Here is a 16,381-nt window from a genome sequence, read left to right on the forward strand (position 1 = left end):
GATTTAGGGAAATCACGGAAAACCTAAATCAGGATGGCCGGACGCGGGATTGAACCGTCGTCCTCCCGAATGCGAGTCCAGTGTCTAACCACTGCGCCACCTCGCTCGGTGGTAGCTCAGATGGTAGAGCACTTGCCCACTAAAGGCAAAGGTCCCGAGTTCGAGTCTTGGTCCGGCATACAGTTTTAATCTGCCAGGAAGTTTCATATCAACGCACACTCAGTTGCAGAGTGAAACTTTCACTCTCGTACTGATATTCATTGGTATGCATCTCACCAGCTATTCCATTTATCCAATGACTTCCTTGCATGGCGACGAAACACCTGCTATACGAGACGGACGCCTGGGATAGAAGATCAGCAGGTGAGTGGTGTGCTAAGGAAAAATGAAAGTTGTTACGTCTGCAAATGCCGTTTCATCCATCTTCCGACAATCTGTATTGGTTAAAATTCTTAAAAGGAGAGACGACAAAGACCCCAACCACAGCTACGCACCCAACAAACAGGCTACAACACTACTTGTACACAAATATACCTCTAAAAAGTTGGTTGCAAGTAATGGCAAAAACGTTTAACGAAATTTATACTTTCACTTTTCTTGTATGGTCCGAAACCTCTCCCTTACACTTTGTAGTACACATTATTAAAGCACTGTGGTATAAATGACAGAGTGCTCGAAATATTTTGAGGTCCTGGATTCTAGTCACACATCAGTGCCTCTTAAATATTTGTTGTTAATATAATTCAGCAACATTAATAAAGTTTGTGTTTTTAAATTTTTTTTCGTGGTTGGAATAAGATACCCCCTAATGTTGGTAGTACAGGTTGCTATTGATCTCTAGCTCGCTGTATTTGTTGGTGCTAAATTCGGTATCCCAAAGGGTGTGTTCCACTCAGCATTGTCAAACATTTTCTTTAACTCTACAAATCCAATAAACATAGCCTTGCTTTCCTTCGACCCTTACTCTATTATCGTGTAATTTTGTCCATTATAGTTTCCGCTATAGATTACGATCCACACCCCATTATACAGGAATACTGCTCTACACATCTTACGAGTTAAGATTCGTCCGTCTGTTTGTTTCTGGGCAATTTCACAAATGATGGTGCAGAATACATTTTTGAGGGAAATGAAAGCAATGCTTTCACAGAGATAAAGAGAATGGGAACATAACGCAGGAAGAAGGTGCGGACTGTGTGGAGGTAATGAAAACGCTATTATCGTTTGGGATGGAACTGCCGCCATATCGCGCTTTGTCGCCTCTCGCTGTAGCCGGCAGACAACAGGAGGCGGACGTTTAGGCCGCCGCTGCTCCAGCGCGGACCGTAAAACGGAATGGCAGGGGAGGGGGCACCCCCACCCCTCCACCCTACCAGAGATTACCTGCAGAGGCAATCACCGGCGCGGCCTGCGTCAGCCCAGAGGAATTCCTCTCCACGTGGGGGGGGGGGGGGGGCAGAGCCGCAGCCACATCTCCTCCCGATTAGCACATGAGGAGAACACGCGCTAGGTAGGGTCAGGGGCTGCAACTGTGACAGGCAGACAAAGGCCTGCTTCACACGCTACGATTTATGCTCTTTACCGTGCCTATTTATTGAGTAGCTAGATATCGACTTGTCCAGTATATATACATACTACCTGCGTTCCCAGCGTTGCCCAGGTACAAATTTATTCCAATCTTCTATTACTTCAACTCCTCCCTCCCACTCTCTGTCCACCACCTCCACTCCTCACACTCTGTACATATTATCCTGCCCCTATCCCGTCCATCTCCCTGTCAACTGTTCCCTGTTCAACTCGTGCCCTTTCTATCTCCACTTCTCCCCTAACTCTGTCCAGCTCTCCCTTTTCCCTTTTCTCTTCATCTCTCCCCCACCTCCTGACCACCACCAATCTGTCTGTTCATCTCATCCTCTCCTTCCACATATCTCTGCTTATCTCTTCCTCCCCTTTTCTCTGTCCAACTCCTCCCCTCTCGTTTTCCCCTCACCTGTCACCATCCCACTCCCTCTCCTATCTATGTCTTCATTCCCCCTTACTGTCTCCCTCCATAATATTGTTGCCAGTAGGATGCTGGCTGTTCTTATACCGCTCACTGTGCCTTTCCAGATTATAAGTAATATCTACACCAAATTTGACTGAAATCGTTCCATGGATTTAAGACAAGCTTTTTACCTGTGACTGAGGACCTACACACATGTCAAATATCTTTCACATATACCAGGTGATCAAAAAGTCAGTCTAAATTTGAAAACTTAATAAACCATGGAATAATGTAGATAGAGAGGTAAAAATAGACACACATGCTTGGAATGACATGGGGTTTTATTAGAATGAAAAAAAAAACAACGTTCACAAAAGTCCGACAGATCTCCTGCGCACATTGTTTGATGATGATCGTGTGCTCAGCCGGCACTTCCGACATGCTTAACCTCCCAGGTCCCCATACCTCGGTCCGTGCGATTATTGGCTTTGGGGTTACCTGAAGTCGCAAGTGTGTCATCATTGACCGACATCTCTAGGGATGCTCAAAGACGACATCCGACGCCACTGCTTCACCATGCTTTACAGTGCTGTTCACAACATTATTCCTCGACTACAGCTATTGTTGAGGAATGATGGTGGACATAGTGAGCATTTCCTGTAAAGAACATCATCTTTGCTTTGTCTTACTTTGTTATGCTACTTATTGCTATTCTGATCAGATGAAGCGCCATCTGTCAGACATTTTTTGAACTTTTGTATTTTTTTGGTTCTAATAAAACCCTCTGTCATTCCATGCCTGTGTGTCCATTTGTACCTCTCTATCTACATTATTCCATGATTTATTCAGTTTTCAAATTTATACTGACTTTTTGATCACCCAGTACTTAATGTATTTTACGCGTATTGCTACACCTATTTCAACTGTGTGTATTTCATCCTATAATTTCATTTCATGCAGATTAATGTGACATACAACGATATAATTTTGCAGGTACATACAATGGTATAAATGCCTACTGTCTGCGAAATATGTTTGAATAGAGTCAAAAGTAATGAAGTAATACATTAAAACGTCATCCATCATGCAGCAGTTTCTGGCGCGTATCATAGTTTTGATGTCGTACACCTCAACTATGTGTCGTACAATAACAGTTTTTCTAGGTACATTCTGTGTCATATGAGGATACTGCCTGCGAAATGTGATGCGAATAGAAGTAGTAGCAAATAAGTAAGGAATTTAAACGTCATACATGACCCGTCAGTTTTTTCTCGCGTTTCAGTATTTGACATTATATCTCCTACATTATATGTCGTAGAATGATACATCTTTGTAGGTAGATTCAGAGCAAAATGTTGAACCGTCTTTGGGATTTCTACCGAACAGAGTTAGTAGCAACGAACTAATAAATTTAAATGTGTTGCATGATGCAGTAGTTCTTAACGCGATCATGGTTTATACGGGGGTCACTCCAAAAGAAATGCGCACTATTTTTTTTAAAAAAAAATCCGTCTTTTATTCTAAAAGTTTGAAAACAACATCCTCTGGGAACAATATTTTCATTCCTGCACATAACTTCCATCCCTCTCAACTGCTTTGCGTCATCTTGGAACCAGCGCCTGTATACCCGCAAGGTAAAATTCTGGACAATCCTGTTGGAGCCTCTTCGTCTCTGGTGAAAAATGTTGGAGCCATGTTTCATCACATGTCACAATTCTTCCATGAAATTCGTCTCCACCATTCTCGTACTGTCCCGAAATTTCGATGCATACCGTTTTCCTTGTTTCTTTGTGAGCCACTGTCAACATCCTGGGAACCCACCTGGCACAAACCTTTTTTAACGCCAACACTTTCAGTATTCTGCAAACACTTCCTTCCCCTATCCCAACGTAGCGTGACAATTCGTTCACTGTGATGCGTCTGTCAGCAGGCAATTCGTTAACTCTTTGCACATTGTTTGGAGTGTGTGCAGTACGGGGCCTGCCGCTGCGAGGACAATCCTCAATATTGCCGTGCCCGCTTTCATCACGTAACCTGCTTGTCCACCGACTAACTGTACTGCGATCGACAGCAGCATCTCCATACACCTCTTTCAACCTCTTGTGGATGTTTCCCCCTGTCTCGCTTTCACAGCACAGGAATTCTGTGACAGCAGGTTGCTTCTGACGAACGTCAAGTGTATCAGCCATCTTGAGGAGATGCTGTGACGGCGCCAATCACGGGAACAGGTTGAACTAAGTTTGAAAACAAGCGGGAAGGATGTATCTACACACTGTAAGACTTTCACACAAGCAGAATGAAAACTGTAGTTTTACAAAAATAGTGTTCATTTCTTTTGGAGTGACCCTCGTAACGTCATATCTCCTGAACTGAATGTTGTACAATGATAAATTTTTCACGTATATTCAGTGATTTATGTGATCACACTCTGAAAACTGTGCCCCGAATACATTAGTAGAAAGGAAGTAATAAATTAAAACATGCTTCATATGGTAGTTTTACGGCGTGATCAAAGAAAATGTAGTAAGCGGTAAATCTTTTATTCTTTCACCATTTTGTGGGGATCGTCAGGGCGAAAAGTTTCGTAATGGTTTGCAACTATATGTAAAGTTCATTCCAAGTCTGTAAGTGGCCTCATTGTCAAATACTGGATGACTAAAAGTGTGGGTATGCTTTTTCTTCTCACCACCACCCCTTTGATAGGTGAGTAGTTCTTACCCTCACACTGATTCTTGCCAAATCATACATGATATGTGTATTAAGTTGGGTAGTTTTGGAGGAGATGTGGAACATACTTGTTTATGTACATCCATTTTTATAATTTGTACCGATACTGGGTATTTGTTGTAACTTAGACCATTTAAATATCTCGCAATATAAGTGTCATACGAAAAGAGATTTCGAGATAAAAAGTTAATATTTTCAACGGGGGATAACTGTCCGTGCTGAAACTGGCCACCCTAACTTCTTATTTTCGACTGCGAATCCCCATTTTTGTTGCAGATTCCATTCTAGGACAAAAGATACCTATGTTTAGTCAAAACATCAATTCTTCCGCCATTTACAATAAAGAACCGACTCATTTTGTTCTACATTACTTTCTACATTACGTTGATTCTAGATTACGGAGATATGACGTTATAAACCCTCAAGGCGTTAAGAACTACCGCATCAAGCTACAGCTTTAAATTTCCCAATGAATCTGACTACAAAAATGTATCATTCTACGACACATGGTGTAGGAGATGTAACGTCAAATACTGAAACGCGAGAAAAAACTGCCGCAACATGCAAATGTAAATATCTTTATTCTAAACAGTTGACGCTGTTAAAATGTGATTCAGTTTTAAAAATTTGATTGTTCACTGAAAATTTTACTGTTAGACATTTAGATGATTAAACACAAACGTTTTCTTATTCTAACCAGTTCTGTAAATTTCTAAATAGTTAGTTGAAATATTTACTCTGAAGATCACCATGAAATGCGTGCCAGGGAGTATTTAACAAAGTACCACGCTCTAGGTTTCCTACCTAAGAGACACAATACCGTAGAGAGGCAACACTGCAACAAAACAAATGGCTCTGAGCAGTATGGGACTTAACATCTGTGGTCATCAGTCCCCTAGAACTTAGAACTACTGAAACCTAACTAACCTAAGGACATCACACACATCCATGCCCGAGGCAGAATTCGAACATGCGACCGTAGCAGTCGCGCGGAGTGCAAAAACAGAGAAGCGAATTGAACACCAGTTCGCGATTTTTTACGCTGTGTCTTGTTTGCTATCAAACTTTTTCTATTGACTGACGGTACAAGCTTTTGATAACACTAATGCTCACTTTTCTCTTTCGACCTACTGGTTTCTGTAAGTGTTTCCTGGTTCTGCCTATGGTTTTGTTGTCCAATAGTGTTGGATTTGCCTTAGCTGTGACTATGGGTAGGATCGCTGATGAAGTTTTGGCTGATATCCTCCTCGTGTATGGTTTCACTGAGTGCAATGGAACAGTGGCACACCGATGCTTTGCCGAGCTGTTGCCGCAGCGACTGCAACCATATAACTTTTGCGTCTCATGGCGCTTGCATTACCATGTGCTGTGTCTTGTACTTTTGGTTAAGTAAGTTAAATAAGTTTCAGGTCATATGTAGCACTATACATGGATCATTAGCGAATAAAACCAAGAAAGACACGCAGACAAAACTCAAACAGTAATGGCAACGCTTATGATAACCGCAGGACAATGCACAAGTGGACAATAACTAAGAAAGACCAAAGGAGGATACAGTTCACTGAAATGGAAGTTTTAAGGAAAGTGAAAGGGTTCAAATAAAGAGTTCTGAAATAAAGAAAGAATTAAACCCACTCTGCATGAGTGTAAAAACAGAAAACGAGATAACAAAATTGAAACAGCATATAGATAGAAAGCAGACAGAACGAGTAGTCACACTTTAAATTACAGACCTGTAGGAAAGAGAGATGCAGGAATACAAAGTAAAGGGTGGCTTTTGTGAAGACAGAACGGGCTATAAGCCTACATCTTGAAGTGGACAAGAAGAAAAAGAAGAAGAAGAAGAAGAAGAAGAAGAAGAAAAAGGAAATAACTTGTCTGCGATCCACTTTTTTTAATGTGATGCATACGTCGCATGAACATTGAGCAGGAAGCTGCAGGAAAACTTATTGGTGCAAAGGAGTATCACGATTTTATTATTATATTTCTATCTTCGCATAATTCTGCAGAGAAGTTCCCCAATTACTACCTATCAGTCCATCTAATTTTCTACATCCTTGAGTAGAACAGCTCCCCAAACGACTTGATTCTCTTCATTTTCGATTTTCCGAGAGTCAATATAAATCCAAAAATCAACAACTTGAAATAATTTGAAAGAAAAACTTTGGACGATGTTGATTTATCGTGTAGTTCTAGACTAAGAGCTCAAAACACTCAAAAAAAAAAAAAAAAGCTTAATACAGCTGAAATGAATGTCGTCCTCCATAAACTTATATTGGAACAGATTAGCTTAGTAAATGAGAAATTTAAGTATATTGTGACTGTAACCTGACACAAAATATTGACGGTTTACTTTTCGTGTCGTATCTGGGTAAAATCTTAAGCTTTCGTTGAAATCCATGGACTTCGACAGGGACAATTGACTATCGGGCTTTCTGTAGTGGTGACCTTTTGCAGCCAGTAGATGGCTTGTGGTTTGAGACGCTTTTCATAGGTCCCTGTTTCTCAGACCTAAAACCTGTTGCTGGTAGATTAAATGTGGCGTGGCCTTATCCGGCGCAGCATATAGGCTGCACTCAGGGGCTCCTTTATCTCTGACATGTGCAGGTCTTTCTTGTAATTTTTATGACCTGTTAGTAAACCTACTATGAATTATGTATGCTTCCTGTTCAAGTCCTGTCTCTCCGAATATGATTTTGGCGTCACTAACTTGCCATATTTCTGCTTGGTTTTCTAGTCCAGTTTTTATGTCCTGTATTCTGATCCAGTGTAATGACTGAATCAAAGAGATTGCCAACAAAAAATAATAAGTCACCATGGTAGGAATTTTAACAAGACGAGCCTGGAGACTCAGAAAGGATGTACAGTGATTGATACTTTCGCCAGATCAATATGACGTACCGAGGATTAAGAAAAAACTGATTTCAAGCTGGTTGATAGCGCACTGCGGGTAAAATTGAGAGGTCACATTGTCTTGTAAGGTACAGATCTGGAATGAAATTTTCACTCCACAGCGGAGTGTGCGCTGATATGCAACTTTTTGGAACTGTGTGCCGGACCGAGACTCGAACTCGGGACCTAGGCCTTTCGCGGGCAAGTGCTCTACCGACTGAGCCACCCAAGAACGACTCACGCCCCGTCCTCACAGCTTTACTTCTGCCATTACCTCATCTCCTACCGTCCAAACTTTATAGAAGCTCTCCTGCGAACGTTGCAGAACTGGCACTGCTGAAAGAAAGGATACTGCGGAGACATGGCTTAGCCACAGCCTGGGGGATGTTTCTAGAATGAAATTTTCATTCTACAACGGAGTGTGCGCTGATATGAGACTTCCTGGCAGATTAAAACTGTGTGCCGGACCGAGACTCGAACTCGGGACCTTAAGTACAAAATGAATTGAAATGAGGGTAGCGGTGATGAAGTGAAAGCTACAGCTACAGCCTGGACATCTTTGGACCAAGTTAAATTGTAGATAGCAAATAAACAGTGAAAATCGATATTATGCAGTTGATTTTGGCAAAACTGTGTGTATTTAATTATCAGTTAATAGAAAAAAGAAAAAATAGCAAATTTAGTGCAGAACTGAAATGATAATTAAATGGACACCCTAGCTGCAAACAGGCGTTGATGTACTTCATTACGGACATGTTGAAAACGTATGCCCCGACCGGGACTCGAACCCGGGATCTCCTGCTTACCTGGCAGACGCTCTATCCATCTGAGCCACCGAGGGCACAGAGGATAGCGCGACCTTCTTGTGCGAACGCACACACTATGCCCGAACTCGTAAGGGACTTGGTAGATTAATCTGTCACGATTAATGAGTATGATGGGCAAACATCTCTTAGGAGCACTCGAATGTAGTGGTGTGGACATGTTGGGAATGTGGGTCTCACGGGGAGCGTGCAAGGGATAAGTCCCTGCAGTCGCGCTATCCTCTGTGCCCTCACGCCGACACGGTAGCTCAGCGTGTTCAGTCAGAGGGGTAGCTGCCCTCTGTAATAAAAAAACTGAGTTAATCGATCAACAACGAACTTAAACATCTTTCTTACGACGTCCGCCCCCAGCAGATGGAACGAACAAAATGAGATAAAAAAATAAGAAAAAAATGGAAAGAGCATCTGCCATGTAAACAGGAGATCCCGGGTTCGAGTCCCGATCGGGGCACACATTTTCAACATGTCCCTAACGAAGTACATCAACGCCTGCTTGCAGCTAGAGTGTCCATTTAATTATCATTTCATTTCTAGCAAAGCAGCATGGTCATCTACGGTAACTGTTCTTTCGTGAACAGATACTATCGTCATATATAAATTTAGTGCAGACAATAATCAATTAATGGAAATACGATCGGAAAACAATGATAAAATGGACAGGATACAATAACAAACTGATCAAGTAAGTAATCAGGTTTCGGAGCTTAAAAAGTGTGAATGAAAAAGTCGATGTATTAAAAAAATAAATTTATTGTTTTTGAAAATAAGTTAGTTGCACAATCTTAGTAATATGAGAAGAATATTAATGACGTCAGAGCTCAACAGAAGGTTCTAGAGGAAAAAATGAAATATAATTTCGTAGTTTAGATAAATTCTAAATGTTGAAATCAGTACAATAACTAATGTAAATGTCCTAGATCAATAAATTCCATTAGTTCAGGAAAATTATACTCACAAAAATCTTTATAATAAAGAAAGAAATTTTGAACCTCAGCAAAACAGGTATAATCGGAATAACCATGGGCAGTGTAATAGGAGAAATAATAATAGAGGCAACAATTTAGGAAACGCTCGTATGCCTAAATGAAAGTCCACACTTTTGTGGCGAAGAGACACACCAAGTACAGGATCCCCATTTACAATAATAACCCCCATTGACAATAGTAACAACTTTAATAATGCAGTACAGGTATCTGAACAGAAGGGACATCAGATTTCTCATTTATGTTTTAATCAAAAGTTTTGGAATACTATGTTTAATTATAACGAGGTAGGAACTAATCACAAACAAGAATGTGTGCATAATGAGAATTTCGGTGCAGTGTGTACTAATGATTATTTTCTCTTGGTCAGAAAACAGTGCTATTGAGGTATGTAAGGTCATATCTTTATTGGATCTGAATTATGTGGTATTTTTCATGTATATGTGAATGAGAGCTGTGAAATGACTGAGGTTGGTAAATTTGAGATTGGTAGCTTCCTGCAAATGAATGTAGGTGAGGTATGTGACTTTGATAGCGTTGACAATTCTGTTATTAATTCTGTTATTGATGAAATAGTAGTGGAAGAATATGATGAGGATGAAGGGTATCAGGTTTTTTGTGGAGTTTAAGAATAATGAAGTTTAAGAGTTATTTGCGAATACAGGTAAGGTAAGTGACGCTTGTGATGATGTAAGTAAGTCATGGAATACCAGTCCAGTCAAAGTAGTTTGTCATTACTGTCATGCAGAGTAATGATCCAAACAGTAAAGGTGGGTTGGGTTATCTGTAAGCTTAGAGAATAAAGCTGAATGAGTTTAAATTTGTTTGGGACAAAATTGATGACAACATGGGTAAATTTACATTCTGGAATAAGTTCGCTGTGGTTTGTCAAAATTTGAATCGAAATGAAGTGAAAGGAGATCCATAAAGGAAATATAATGTTGACAGTGATACATTTTGTGCTCCTTCTGCAATAAGTGATGTTAGTTGTGTTATGGACTCATTCAGTGAGTTCAATCTTTACCTGACAACATGCTCAACCAAAGTTATGCTATGGTACCAGTGAAGTTGATAAAACCTTGGGAAAACAGTGAAGAAAGAGATGATGAAACTGAATGTGATCTTTTACATGAAGTGTGTAGTAAAAGAGATAGTTCATATTTTTAATGTCCTTACATTAAGATTGATCAACAGGAATGGAACTGTTTGATTGATACTGATAGCCCAATTTGTGGTATATTGGAACAGATTTGCGACAAAATCCACTATAGTAAGAATTTTATGGAAATGCCCATTGTAGTCGTAAAGATAAAGAGGAACTACAGGTAAGCAAAGCAAACTGGTAAAATCTCAGGTGCATTTAATATTTAGTATAGAAGGCAAATCCTTTGAATATAGCTGCTGAGTGATCCCTAGTCTTGACAAAAATATAATTCTCAGTATGGATTGAATAGTCAAAGTTGAGGCTTGCTTTGAAGGGAATGCTAAACAAATGTTTATTTTGGAACCGAAAAGTAATACTTATGTGAAAAGTAATTTCTGTACTTTAAACTGTGCAAAACATTGTGAACCAATGGGAGTATGAAGTGTTTGGTGACGATTAGATTTTGACGAGACGGAGGATCAGGATTTTGAAAGTTTAGTAGATTCTAAAGTAATGGAAGCTATGACTCCTAATTACGTACAAAAGGAACAACTTAGAAATTTGTTATTGGAATTTAGAAATGTGTTTAGTGAAAAACCAGCGAGAGTGAAAGGCTGTCAGTGCATGCTTTACCTTAAAGATCATCTCCCTTACCTTATCAAGTCATATAATATACAATTTTCAAAAAGGAAAGAAATTCAGAAAATGGAAAAATGGGGTGTAATAGGGGGAAGTAGGAGTGCTTACAATAATCCTTTGGTTGTGGTAAGTAAGAGAAATAGTGCAGTGAGAATCTACACGGTTTATTAAAAAATTTATGAGAAAGTAAGACCATCCTGAGAGCATGGATAAGCTATTACACAAATTTGATTATGTTGAAACACATGAGTAATTTAGACTTGACCTCTGGATTTCAACAGATTCCACTTGAAATCAATTACAGAATGTGTACAGCATTATTATGGAGGTAAGTGTTATCATTATTGAGTGGTGCCATTTGTGCTAAATGTATCTGTAACTGAATTAATATGAGCTCTGGATTGCGTCTTAGAAAGTGAAGAGAGTTGAAAATTAATAGTATATGTTGATGACATTCTGGTAACAGAAAAGACTTGAGAACAACATTTGAATCTGTTAAAAAGATGTGTTTTCAAAATTAATATCAGGAAGCATGACTTTGAAACTAGGTAAGTGTAAATTTTGTGTGGAAGAAGAAGTTAAATTTTTAGGACATGTTATATCTGAAAATGTAGTTACAACTGATGAAGAGTAACTTGATGCTACTACTAATTTTCCTCCTCCTCGAAATAAAAAAGAGTTTAAATCATTTCTTCGGTTAACTGGATCTTACACAAAATTTTGTAACAGGCAAGCTTGAATGCTCCATGCTTGTATAAACTTTTGAAGAAGAATACCGTTTGAGATAGGAATTAAGAGTGTCAGGATGCTTTTGATGAGATAAGGCGACAGTTGTGTCAGTCAGATTTTGTTCAGACCAGATTAGTCTCTTCTCTTTTGTATTATGGCAGAAAGTAGTGATGTTGTATTGGGTGCTCATTTATTTTAGGAATTTGAAGTTGATGGTGCTATTGAACGTAGATCTCTTGCATTTGCTGGTAGAGTATTGCAGAAACATGAAAAGACATACTCTGTTACTGAGGAAGAACTTTTGGCTGTACACTGGGCATTAAAGAAATTTAAAAATTATTTACTAGGTCACAAAGTCACCTTCTATACCCATCACAAAGCATTATGTTATCTTCAGGTGTGTAAACTGTACCAGAACAGAATTACTCGTTGGGCCTTGTTTTTGCAGCTGTTGACTTGTGAAATCAGATACATTAAGGGTCCAGATAGTGTAGTTGCTAATGCTTTATCTAGGCTACTTTTAGGAACTCAATCATATAACAACTTTGGAGAAGGAGAAAAAGAGTTTAAAATTATATACTTGAAAAGTGTGAGAGAGGAAAAAGAGATCTTGAAAATTTGCGAAGACATAGGTATAAAAATCATGCTCAAAATTGGAAATTGGTTAACAGCATGTTGGATAGTTTACACACTTACCCCAATGTCTTCCGTTAGGACAGGTTCTGGACTAAGAAACGAAGTCACTGCCCCTTCCCTGGCAAATCCTACCAGCTTCTTTGTTAATACTGCTTCCTCAGTATCCCCACCAGAGACCTAAAGCAGATGTATGTGGCTTCTCCCTATCTCGCAAGTGCTAGATGGCACTCTCGTTCCACGAGCTGATAAGGATTTCAGAGCAGCGAGGCTTTCTGAGTGAATGTACACTGCCGGAAAAATAGCACACACATTTAGAGGTTTCCAGTTAACTAGAGATTTATCGTTGCGATAATGCTTATGGAGTACATGAAATGATAACGTTTACAGATCAATAGCATAAGCAATTGTGAGGTATCAGGTATCTAACCATGCTGGAACACCCATACTCGTAAGTTGTGTAGTCTTCATGGGCGGCAGTGGTGCTGCAGACACTGGCATCCAGTACAGATGGAGAACACTGTCGGGGATACGTTACGCCACGACTGTTGACTTATTCACATAGTTCTGTAAGTGTTCTTGTTTGACGAGTTGCACAAGTCGTTACTCGTCGTAACATGTTCATGCACATGCTCGATTGGAGCCAAGTCCGGAAATGGTGCCCGCTAGGGAAATTGCTACACGTCTTGCAGAGCACGTGGAATATCAGGGGCGGTGTGTGGGCGAGATTATTCTGTTGGAACAACACATCGCCTTCCTGTTGCAAGAACGGTAAAAGAATTAGTCTAACAACACATTGTACGTACAGAGCGCTGGTTAACGTTCCCTCGAGAAAGCCTAATGGTAATGAGCTCCTCGCACGCCAGACCGTAAGCTCTGCGGTGGGGCTAGTATGTCTTGGACGAATGCACTCTACGAGACAGCACTCACAGGGTCTACATTGTACGCTATGCGCAAAAGCGACCGTCACTTGCGTGCAGGCAGTATGTGCTTTCATCACTGATCACTACGGCGCGTTATTCACAGTGAACCTCTGACGCCATCAGTCGATCTGTGAACGAGAGTGTGGCGTGAGTGGAAACGGGCTACAGATGAGAGTTTCTGTAGTCCCACTGTTAATACCGGTTCGCCACAGTTCGTGTCGACACGTCTTTCGGAGCAGTTCATGTTGAGACATCTGGTGTCACAAGACTTCTGACACTATATGATCAAAAGTATCCGGACACTCCCAGAAACATACGTTTTTCATGTTAGGTGCATTGTGCTGCCACCTACTACCAGCGATCTAGTAGTCATTAGACATAGTGAGAGAGCAGAATGGGGCGCTCCGCGGAACTCACGGACGTCGAACGTGCTCAGGTGATTGGGTGTCACTTGTGTCATACGTCTGTACGCGAGATTTCCACACTCCTAAACATACGTAGGTCCACTGTTTCCGATGTGATAGTGAAGTGGTAAAGTGAAGGCACATGTACAGCACGAAAATGTACAGGCCGACATCGTCTGTTGACTGACAGAGACCGCCGACAATTCGAGTCGTGATGTGTGAGAGGCAGATCTCTATCCAGATCATCACACAAGAATTCCAAACTGCATCAAGATCCACTGCAACTACCATGACAGTAAGGCGGGAGGCGAGAAAACATGGATTTCATGGTCGAGCAGCTGTTCATAAGCCACACATCACGCCAGTAAATGACAAACGACGTCTCGCTTCGTGTGAGGAGCGTAAACATCGAACGACTGTTCAGTGGAAATACGTTGTGTTGAGAGACAAATCACGGTACACAATGGCAGGGTGTGGGTATAACGAATGCCCGGTGAACGTCATCTGCCCTCGTGTGTAGTGCCAACAGTATAATTAGGAGGCAGTGGTGTTATGGTGTGGTCATGTTTTTCATGGAGGGGGCTTGCACCCCTTGTTGTTTTGCGTGTCACTATCACAGCAGAAGGCTTGATTGATGTTCTAAGCACTTTCGCTCATCCCACGGTTGAAGTGCTGTTCGGGGATGGCGATTGCATGTTTAAACACTATCCAGCACCTGTTCATACTGCACGGCCTGTGGCGGGGTGGTTACACGACAATAATATCCCTGTAATGGATTCGTCCGCGCAGATACCTGACCTGAATCCTACAGAACACCTTTGGGATATTTTGGAAGGCCGACTTCGTGCCAGGACTCACCGACCTGCATCGATACCTCTCCTCAGTGCAGCACTCCGTGAAGAATGGTCTGCCATTCCCCAAGAAGTCTACCAGCACTTGATTCATCGTGTGCCTGCGAGAGTGGAAGCTGTCGTCTTGTCTAAGGGTGGGCCAACACCATACTGAATTCCAGCATTTCCGATGGAGGGCGCCACTACCTTTTCAGTCAGGATACTTTTGATCACTTAGTGTACCTGTGTAGTAGCTATAAGATGTGCCACTTCCGACCTTACAATACGAGATTGGAGGCTGTCTCTGCTGTGTAGACGTTCAGAACCTCGTCTATGGGTGGGAGGATGTTGACGTGATGACTGATACTAGCATTGGTGCAGCACGTCCAACAGAAGTGGCAATGCTTCCGAAGAACGAACCCGCCACTCGAAAGACCACAATTTGACCCCTTTGAAACTCACTGGGATCACTGTACGACGCATTCTTCCGTCTCCGTGACATGGTTTTAGGTTTGTATGAAACGTTTGCACCACACTGAGATTTATAGCTGTGAGTATACGCTATTAAAGGTTGGACACAGAGGGCCCTCTGATAGCTGTGCCACGACACCATTTGTTGGTGGATGGCGCTTAAAACGTTTTCAGCACATCCACTATACCCGAGGTGCCTGTGGTGTCACCGCCAGACACCACACTTGCTAGGTGGTAGCCTTTAAATCGGCCGCGGTCCGTTAGTATACGTCGGACCCGCGTGTCGCCACTATCAGTGATTGCAGACCGAGCGCCGCCACACGGCAGGTCTAGAGAGACTTCCTAGCACTCGCCCCAGTTGTACAACCGACTTTACTAGCGATGGTTTACTGACTAAATACACTCTCATTTGCCGAGACGATAGATAGCATAGCCTTCAGCTACGTTATTTGCTACTACCTAGCAAGTCCCCATTATCAGTTACTATTGATATTGTATACTATGTACCGTCAAGAGCGACGTCTATCATTAATGGATTAAAGTTAAGTATTTCACCAGCTACGTCCGTTGTTTCTAAATTCTAATTTCCTTGTCCTGTTCCAGACCTCACGCCAGCCTGCGTGAGCTAAATCACGTGCCTTTCGGCCTCCAGTAGTAACACGGTGTTGGCTCTCCTGCCAACCACAACAGTGCCATTTGCCGTCATCGAATCAAAATTGACGTCTTCCTTTCGGCAATATGGATACCACGATAACCGCTCGTGGTTGGTCGGCGTACGTAATACTGCAAATGGGACGCGCTGTAGCGGCGGGGCTTTGCCGGTGGCTGCCACGCGCCCACCTCGAACGGATCGGCCGCAGGCACGCCTGGCGCCGGCGGCGCTTTCTCTTCGGAGTGACGCTATCTGGCAGCGCTAAAGGGGCCGCCCCGGGCCGCGCTCATTCGGCGGCGAGACGTGCAGGCGGTGCAGGTGTCACGGCCCGCCGGCTTATCGCAGCGCCACGGCCCGCTGCGCCACACACGCTAATCTAGCGTCTGCCGCAGAAAGGTCGCCAGCAGCTCGGGGCAAAGGCAGGCGGGGAGGCCACGCCCCGCCGTGGGGCAGCGCGCAGGTCAACACGCGCCGCTGCGCACGACACGCACCTACTGGCTCCCTCGCGCAGTGACTTCTTCACGTCTCCGCTTGCTGACTGCTGTG

The 16,381-nt window shown here is 42.2% G+C and overlaps 1 protein-coding gene and 1 non-coding gene across 2 annotated transcripts in view; both read right to left on the reverse strand.

Annotated features, from left to right (window-relative positions):
- Positions 1-16,381, reverse strand: part of LOC126278735 (neuropilin and tolloid-like protein 2) — a 958,390-nt gene that overhangs the window by 651,436 nt on the left and 290,573 nt on the right. The gene's annotated exons all lie outside the window — the stretch shown is intronic.
- Trnat-ggu (transfer RNA threonine (anticodon GGU)) lies at positions 8,371-8,445 on the reverse strand. Its single transcript has one exon. It is a non-coding gene; the product is annotated as a tRNA-Thr (tRNA).

The sequence above is a fragment of the Schistocerca gregaria genome, chromosome 6 (genome assembly GCF_023897955.1).
Source record: "Schistocerca gregaria isolate iqSchGreg1 chromosome 6, iqSchGreg1.2, whole genome shotgun sequence".
Taxonomy (NCBI): Eukaryota; Metazoa; Arthropoda; class Insecta; order Orthoptera; family Acrididae; genus Schistocerca; species Schistocerca gregaria.